The following is a 9,828-nucleotide window of genomic DNA, read 5'->3' as shown; positions in this document are numbered from 1 at the left end:
ATACCTCAAAATTTGCCCTCCTCTCTTGGGACTAGCTTAGCATATTGCATTTCATTTTTTAGGGCATTAGGCATTTGCATATTGCATATCATGTGAGAATAAACAAGTCATCCTCTAAAAGTCTTTCTCAGAAGATAGAGAGGTTAAGAGATGCAAGCCTGAGGGTCTTATAAATTGATCACTAGCCATCTGAGGGTTTGTGCTTCGATTAGGGTTTCTTGGTCCTTCGAGGAGTTTGAGCATTATCTTATTGGCAATGGTACATCATCATCATCATGGTTATGTCATCCTCAAGGGGCTCATTGTTCATGCTCAGATTTTTTGGGATTAGGGTTTTGACCTCTAGTCAACCCTAATCAGTTGCATTCTACCAGTCAGGGATTTTCAAGGAGATGGGGTCTTTTTTGAGAAGGAGATCATCATATGATCTTATTGAGCTTGTATAAGCTAGGGTTCCATTTTGGAGCCATTTCATCAAGTGGTTGAGGCTCAAAGTCATCTGAGCATGTTCAAGTCATCTTGGGCCCTAGAAAGTCAACAGAAAGTCAACTGAGGGCTAGGAGGTGGAGAAATGAGTTTCAACATCTCATTCATGTTCAAAAGAGGCTTATTAATCATGTCAAATGCTTATCTTGAAGAATTTGAGGCCAAATCAAAACTTTCCAAAAATGGAAAGTGACCTGTAATTGGAAGTTTCCAAAAATGGAAAGTTTTTGGTTCAAATCCAACTTGATCTTGCATCATCAAAGAAGCTTCAAATGAAATTTCGTCCAACATGAAAGTTGAAGATCTCTCTCTCCCATTTCCAAAAACTCTAAGATCATGAATTTATGATGAATGGTTGAGGAGATATGATCAAATCATTGCCAAGTGTGCATGGAACTTCAAATGGCCATATCTTTTGATTCATAACTCCAAATTTGGTGCCTCTTTTTCTAAAATGCTTCTCATGTCATGAAGTTTCCAAATCAATCATCACATTGCATAAAATGTCATCACATTCCCAGTTTGGAGGGAAATTTCAAAATTTAAAAATGGTGCATTACATGAACTTTTTACCATTGCCAATGTGTTTCAAAGATGATTTTAAGTGCATTTGAGCTGGTAATGGTTACTGTTCACGTGTGCATGCTTCACACACCCTCCAATTTGTCATTTTTTTGCCATGCACCTTATCTTGATTAAATTCAACTAAAACATGTTTAATTTGGATTAAGAATGGATTAGTGAAGCATATATATTGATAATCATAACAGAATTGAGGAGAATTCTAGATCTAGATCTCAAAATTCTCTCTCCCTCCAAAATTTTCTTCTAATCAAAATTCAAATTTCTTCAATATAACACCTTGTTTTTATTGAAGATTCATGATCAGTGAGTGTGATTGAGTGTGAATTCAGCCTTTGTTTGAAGAATTGGAGCCATAATCGAGCAGTTGAAGTTCAAGAACATAACCATGGCAAGTGAGAATTGAGCTAGATCTACACGTTTCCAAGCTTCAATTTCTTCATCAAACATCATTACAAGTAATCTGGATTGGATTTGGATCATTGCAAGGCCTTAGATCGTGCGTTTTCAAGAGCTGCTCTTCAAGAGGTTAGTTTTTCGAGCTTCATAATTCTCAAATCCATGCACATGTTCATGAAGATCTTGTGTTGCTGATGATTCTGGTGAAAATTTCATGAAAAATGATGCACTATAGCATGAGATATGTGTGAATAAAGTTTGATGCATAAATTTTATTTTGTTCAATTCTCATTGATCTTGAAGAATTAGGATTAGATGTTGCTTGATTTGTGTTCTCCATTGAAAGAGCTTCATGATGATGTATGATTTTATGAGTTCTGGAAAAATCTGGAAATTCTGGAAATTTTGGTATGAAGATCATACTGTTCATCATCGTCTTCACGAGGAAGACGATGTTTTCCAGGTTAGCGACGGCCTAGCGTTCGTCTTTCCGTCGCTAGTGGTGCGCTAGGGTTCTTCATCCAAAACGGCAGCGTTTCATGCTTGGCGCGCGCTTCATTTGAATTGGTATCGGGTTCGAGTCCAGCGTGCAGCATTTGTTCAAATTAATTTCTCATTTGCACTTTTCCCTCCATTATTCCATGTACATTATTCATTTCATTTCAAATTTTTTAACCAACTTCCAAAAATCATATCTAATTGAAAAATGACTCAAATAATTCCAAATTTTTTGTAGAATGATCCTTGTGATGTCTAGATTTTTTTGCTGTGATCTCCTGATTTATACCATGCCTGGATTTTGAAATGTGTTAGAAGAGGTGCACATGTGTACATTTGTGACCTTGCCTTTCTTTTTCTATTGTGAAATGCTTGATTTTAATCCAATGGACATGAAATTTTGCATGATGATTCTTAACATTTTAATGGATGTTTTAGGCTTGGTTTGGTATTTTTCTCATTTACCATTTCTGTTTTATGCACATGTTTGTATGGTGTGACACATTGTGTCACACCTTTGGTTGATCAACTTGTGCAATTTCATTTCCATATCAAATGACTTCTGTTACTTCTGATTTTTTGTATGATGATCATGTTGGATGTGTTGAATGCTCATGAGTTTTTCCAGAATTATTTGAATCATTTCTGTTTTGATTCGGAATTTTCATTCTCAATGTCCAAATGTATGCTTTGAAATTGTCTTTGACTTCCCTTGCTTATTACATGGACTTGCTTGATGATTTTGTTTTGGTCCTTTTTAGGACATGTTAATATGTGTTTGAAGTTGCATTGTGTTGAATATTGTCTCCTGTTTTGGATTTTTTCTTCACCATTGACCCTAGGCTTTGACCTAGTGGTTTGTACTTACATGTGAGCTTTGAATTTCAGGACCAAGCACCTAATCTCCATGGTTGATGTTGCTTCATCATTTGAATGTTGATATTTGCTATTGATTGCTAACATTTGGTTGTTTTGTAGGTTGAGGATAATTCACTTGTGTTTGCCTTGTGGCTTATATGTTGTAGATTGGGATTGTCTGTTTGTTGTTGAATGTTGTCTGTTTGTCTGAATACTGTTCTGATTTGTTTAGTTGTTTACACAGGTACCTAAGTTGCTTTAAGTTCATTTGAACTTTTCTTTGCTTTGCTTGTGGTGGGCATACCACTTAGGTATAATCCCTATTCTTCATGTAGTCTGGAAGACCTGTCATGTTACTTTGGCAGGTACCTGTCTGAAGCCCTCCTTAAGACGCAATGTTTGTGGTTGTTTATCTTTGTGCCCTGTACATTCAAAGACTTCCTAAGTGAAGAGGAATTGGCAGACAAAAGGGATGTGCAATCCATCCCCTGCTATTCAGTTGTGTCTTTCATCTTGCTCACACCATGTGTTGATGCACTTTGGATAAAAACCCAAAATCTTGTTGTTTCAGTCATTGTGGAATAGAGTCTCACATTCTGGACTCCCACACTTTCATTGTTTCAAGCTCTCCCAGGCCAGGGATAAGAGCTGTGAGGTCTTACCCTCATCTCCCATTTCATCTGCTTCACCCTAACTCTCAATGTTAGGGTTAAGAGCTAATCACACCCCTTTCCAGTTGGCTTGTTTGTCGAGGTTGATTTGACCCCTTGACTAAAGCCTAGCCTTGTATGAGCCATTTGTTTGCATATAGTGTGTGTGCTTGCTTTCTTGTGTTTGTGTTGATTATGTGCTGTTTAGGATAGCTTGCTTCCTGTGCAAGTTAGGATTAGAGACTTCAACATAGGGATCGTACGCATGATAACTATTAGGCTCGAGTCAGTCTCCCTTCTAGTTTGTCATTTCCCAGTCTCTGGTTAGGACAGAAGTTTCTCCCCTGTTAGGGGGAACTACGTCGCCCTGATCCTCATACCAAATGAGGTACGTAGGCAGGAGATCGTGCGAGATCTCTCCGAGCATCCTTTTCCTTTTTCGTGTTTGTTTGACACCTAGCAGGCTCGAGTTCCGGACTCCCTGTTAGTTTATTTGTCCAACTTCTTTGTTGCTTTCGACGACTCAGCGTCTGGTTAGCGTTTATTTGCTGGGAGTCTGATGTAAGTCCAGCGATTGGCATTCAATTTCCCGTTTGTGTTTGTTTGTTCGGAGTCTGACGTAAGTCCAGCGATTGGCAGTCGGTTTCCTGTGTTTGTTTGTGTGTTTGGAGTCTGATGTAAGTCCAGCGATTGGCATTCGGTTTCTATTTGCGTGTTTGCTTTGACGTCTCAGCGTCTGTGCGTGTGTTTTGTTTCGGCGTGCGTTAGCCAAACTACGGTAGCTCTGATTCTCATTCCAGATGAGATACGTAGGCATAGGATGCGATGTCCTAGCGAACTCATTCCCCTCTTCTTCCATCTGTGTTTTATTCTAGTGTGTGTGCATTCTTTGAGCAGTTATTCAGCAACCTTATTCTTTCCTTTTGAGCGTGGATCCCGTCGAGTAAGACGGACGTGAGGGGGTGCTAATACCTTCCCCTTGCGTAACCGACTCCCGATCCTTGTAATCTCCGGTCGAAAGACCATTTCCTTTCCAGGTTTACTTCGAGCGTTTCCTTTCCCTCCTTTGGGATAAATAACGCACGGTGGCGGCTCTGTTTGTTTGTTTTCCCGTCGGTTGTTTTTCGCGGATGCGACACATGGGGATCCATATATGATGCTTAGAGCCAATGTCAACCAATTCTTGATTGAGTTCCTTGCATTGAGGGCCTCAAACCCTAGATATGAGCTTGATAGAGCATATGTGAGCATGTGCACTACGTACAAAAGAGTTAAACTATACAATGACATATTTTTGGTATTTTGGTTAGTAAAGAAATAAAAATGAAGTATGATACCACCAAACATGCTAGGTGATCTCTCCCAATGCAAACCCAATGAATGAGGGGTGAGGAGGATGCCAAGTTGTGATCCCAATCCTAATGCATATGATGAAATAACATGAGGGATCTTAGGATCAAAATTGGGGTCTTACAGGCACACCCTAACGACATATAATTTGATTCTTGATAAACCTTACAACCACTTGCTTGGTCACATTTGCATACGATGCCGCTTCAGCCCACTTTGTGAAGTAATCAATTGATCACGACTTTATGAGTCTATTGGGGTATTAAATACAAGTGCACAGTCTAATCGCGTAGTTTTAAAAGATATAGATCCCACAGGGACTTAATGAATCGATATACCGTTTTTCTAAGGTTACTTCGTAAAGCTAAGGCGGATTATACTTTGATGATTAGGGGGAAAAGTAAAACTAAAATTTGATCTAGATTAAATATCAAATAACGCGGATATCAGTATGTAGTTCGTCGTAATTAGGGAATCATATCTTCGTTGGTTTCTTAGTTTTAAAATAAATCTTTCCAGTAGACACTATTGATTAAAAGTCTTTTCTCAAACTCTCGCTCTGTTGAATCAAACTATTACTTTATATTAACGTACGCTCTCACTATTTAGTTAAGTCCAAAATCACTTTTTGAAAACAATAGAATCTATAGAAACTCTTTTTAAGAAAATGCTAAACATTTAAACACCCTCGTCTCAAACTCTCGCTCTATTGACTTAGATTATATGATTAACTTAAATGCTTAACTCTCGTCCTCACATTTAACCTTTAAAAATACTTTTTGAAAATGATTAGAATTTAATTAACTCTAAAAATTGCTTTCGCCCTGATTTAAAGTTAGTGTCCAATTTACACTGTCCAGTTAAAAGCTCAAACCGTCGTTCTATTGATTTTAACTTCTTTATGCTTTTTACTCTCGTACAAAAACTTTGGTGTTAACTCTGTAAGTTGATACCATAAAAAGAGTGATTATATTTTTAAATAAATTTAAACCAACTTAGTTTTGATTCCTTCATTCCGCTTACTTTACATACCGATATCTAAGTTTATTTAGCCGGACATGCTAAACAAGCCTAAACAATAATTATGCTTAAATACAGCCATATCAGGCAAACAGTATAGATAAACAGTAGTGCAGAGCATATATAAATTAAAACAATAAAATTAAAGAACCTGTAAAATTAATAGAAATCTTGATTATTCCTAGCTTCGATGCTTGAACACTCCACCACAAGCCGGTTGGATTTGTTCTTACAATCTTCGATTGGACAGAAAAATAAAAGCGAAGGAATAAAATACTATAACCTAACGTAAGGTTAGATCCAGTAAAAGTTACACAATAGTTTCCGGTGTAGAAACTATTGTGAGAAAATTAATGGAATGCTTTGAAAATTGACTGGAAAAGAAAAGGAACTAAAAATTGCTATGAAAGTAGAGTGCTGGAAAATTAAAAAGCAAGAAAAATAATGCACGGTGCCGAAAACTGGAAAATTCCGAGAGAGCTGCAGGGTTCCACCATTGGATCTATTTATACCAATCCATCAAGTGACCGTTTCTTCCAAAGTCCTTCAGTAGGTTTTGTCACGCGTCAACTGGTCAAGCGAAGAAAAAGGTGAACATGCTTTTGTTACGCGTCAAAGCCAAAAATATAGAAATGGGGGTGTGACGCTCGTCACACCATGTGTTACGCTCGTAACACTTAGCAGGGGGCGTGACGCTCGTCACACTATGCGTGGCGGTCGTCACAGGGTCTCAGCGCTTCTTTGTGGGCTGGGCTCTAGTGAAATGCTTTTCATCCTCTTTTTGCACCCCATTTTCTTTCTTTTTCACGTATGCTTCAAATAGTGTTACCTGAAATAAATAGAAGGAAAATACCATGTAATATCGAATAATATGAAATAAATCGAATCAAATAATAATATAATTTAATTAAATCGAGTCCAAAAATATGATATTATTTCATGTTATATAATTCCCCCATACTTAGACTTTTGCTTGTCCTCAAGCAAGATTCAATGTAGATATCGGTTTAAAATACTAGCCAGATGAAATTTCCAAACACACATCAATTCGTAGTAGGTTGCAAGTAAATCTCGTTTAAAAATAACTTGAGCTTAATCTTAACATCAACAAGTACCGTTACAACCTCAGATAACCCTACCTTATGCAAACCAGTTCGAGTCACGCTATTATAGCTATCCTAGTTCTTTTACTCTTATTTCACCCGTTTTCATTCTAGCGAAATCACATTAAGCCCTTTATCTTTTCGCGCACATAGTGGAGTAACCGGTTAGCGATTTTGATTCCCTTTTTAGCTGGAAGTTCTGGTACATAAGTTCGATAACTTCGTTATTTAGTCCATTGCAAATTGCGGGGGATCGGACCGTAGTCCGACCTACCAAGTTCAGCACCAGAAACCGCTGAACCAACTCACAATGGATCGTTCATACAATGTTTTTGTAGGGTCCGCAACCTTTGGATTAAATGATCGGGTAAGGATCACCTAACTTAATTAGTGCATTACCTGATTTTTTTTTTATATATTGTCTTGGGAATTATTCACTTATATTCATCGGCTCTCCACGTAGTTTGCTATTAGGATGGTGCCGACTTCTCGTATAAACTACTCGGGGTTACTATAAAATTAAAAGTTCAAGGGATTGGTATAATAGGTACTTTTCTGATCTAACATGTTGAGGTTTGTTTGGAGCGTTGGGGCGGTAATAATTTTTGTCTTAATTTTACTCAAGTTTGATAAAATAAGCAACCTTTATACTTATTGAGTGTGTTGAATTTTTGTTATGGCTCAAGAAAATTGAGGGGAATAGATAATAAAACAATTTCACACTAGGGACTCAACTTAAAATAAATATATATTATAAATTTTTTTTTTTTTTATAAATTAGAAAGGGAAATAACAATGAAAGGGAAATAGCATACTTGAAAAAGGAATGTTGAAAGAGAAGTAATCATATCTGAAACAAAGTTTTCCCCCCCCCCACACTTAAATGAAACATTATCCCCAATGTTTCAAAGAAAACAAAAGGAAAAGAAAAAGGGAACCCAAACTCAATTTTGCCTTCCGCCTCTGGTTCTCGGACCCGGTGATCGTTGACGTACTCCCAAGTCGTCAAACCTGCTGAGCAAGTCAGTGAATCACTAGTCGGTTATTGCATTCCTCGCTTCCTGTTATTGTTGCATCTGGCGCATCAGTTGCATCACTTCGTTGTTCTGCACCTGCATGGCATCAAGCCGTTGGGCTTGATGTTCAATAGCGTCCATGATATCATCATTAGTTGCTGGCCTTCATCTTCGACGGCGTCGGGAGGATTGGCCGGTTGCATTATCGGAAGGGTTAAGTGGGGCTGATTGTTGCTCAGGACCTTGATCACCTTGCTCCATTTCCTCAAACTCGTCTGGGGGCGGGTTTGCTTGTGTAGGCTCGGTAGCTTCGGGAGCATTCAGATCATAGATGAAGCAATTGGGATTGGTGACATCTATGAGGGAAATGTTGGGCAAAACAACGCTTGGGACTTCTTGGTTATTCACCATAAGATAATACCTTCCGCCTACCCTATTTTTGATTAAGCGGCTGGAGCGACAATAGCTTATATCCATAAATAGGGGTGGCAGAGATTGTAAATTTTGAAGTCGGTCCCCTAGATTCAAACCAAGTGATATGGTGGTTATTAATCCTCCAATCACAAAAGGTTGGCGGCCTCTAGCACATAGGGTGCGGATATGGTGAAATAAGAAGGAGGCGGCGTTTACATTTGTATCCATTTCAAAGACGCAGTGGAGGAAGAATAATTCCTTTGCGTTGACTTTGCTGTTGTTGGGTCGACCAAAAATGGTGTTTTGCAGGATGCGGACAAAATACCGGATGGTTGGGTTATGTATATGCGAAGCAAGTAGTACATCCCAGTTGTTTGTTTCCACACCGGATATTTTTCTAAAGAGGTCAAAGGCGTTTAAGTGCCACTGTGAGTTCGGAGGGATTCTTGGGTGGACTTGGCCTTCTACAGGGAAGTGTAGCATGGCACTCAATTGGTTCTGGGATAGTGAGTACTCGGTGTTGAACATGCGGAAAGTTGTGGTGCCGGTTAAGTACTTGTCTTCACCGGTTGGAGTGTTGTATGAATAAGAACTTAAAAATTCTAAGGTGAGTGATGGGTAGGTAGGTTGATTGTGTGTGCAAAGAAAGGTTAAATCAGCAAGCTGAAGCATCCATTGCACATCTTGAAGTAATCCTAATTCTTGTAAACAATTTAAATCAGGATACCTGGTAGAGACGACACCTCGTTGTTGAAACCAATCGAACTGCTCCCGTTGATAATTATCATCTTCGGATCGGAAGATAATATTTCCGAATTGTTGGTTTTCCGCCATATTGATAGGTAGGTTGAAAGAATGAAAGAGGATGGAATTGTATTTGTATAGAGTGGTTTGTTGGAATGATGTGGTTTAGGGAGAAATGGAGTGTAGGTATTTATAGGGAAAGTTTTTGGAAGTTGGAAGAGGAGTGGGTGAAAGAAAAATAAATGTGGATGAATGTGATTGGGATGGAGTAAAGAGGTGAATGAATGGGGAAAATAAAAATGTGGGTGGGTAACGGTCGTGTCCCCAACGGTCACCAACGTTCACCCATTCTGAAGCTGTCATGTTCGTGACGGAAGGTGTTACTGGCGTCACATGCACTTGCGTGACGACCGTGATGGCTTGTGTGACGCTCGTCACACCAGTCAGCTTGCAACGGTCACTTACGTGGGTGCTTCATAATTTGTTTTTATTATTTTATTGTTTTTATTTTGTTTTTGTTTATGTTTATTATATTTTGCTATTGTTATATTTTAGAAATACCATGTATGCTATTCTACTACACATCATAGTGCATAAATATATTTTTCTCTAATAGGCTATGTAAGTAGTAGCATATAGTGGATATCATTACTGGTAATTGTAGATATTGCATAAATCGAAATAAAATAAAATAAACCAATAATGCAA

Source organism: Lathyrus oleraceus, chromosome 5 (genome assembly GCF_024323335.1).
Source record: "Lathyrus oleraceus cultivar Zhongwan6 chromosome 5, CAAS_Psat_ZW6_1.0, whole genome shotgun sequence".
NCBI classification, from domain to species: Eukaryota; Viridiplantae; Streptophyta; class Magnoliopsida; order Fabales; family Fabaceae; genus Lathyrus; species Lathyrus oleraceus.
The sequence above is the reverse complement of the archived record's forward strand: the minus strand, read 5'-3'. Positions refer to the sequence as shown.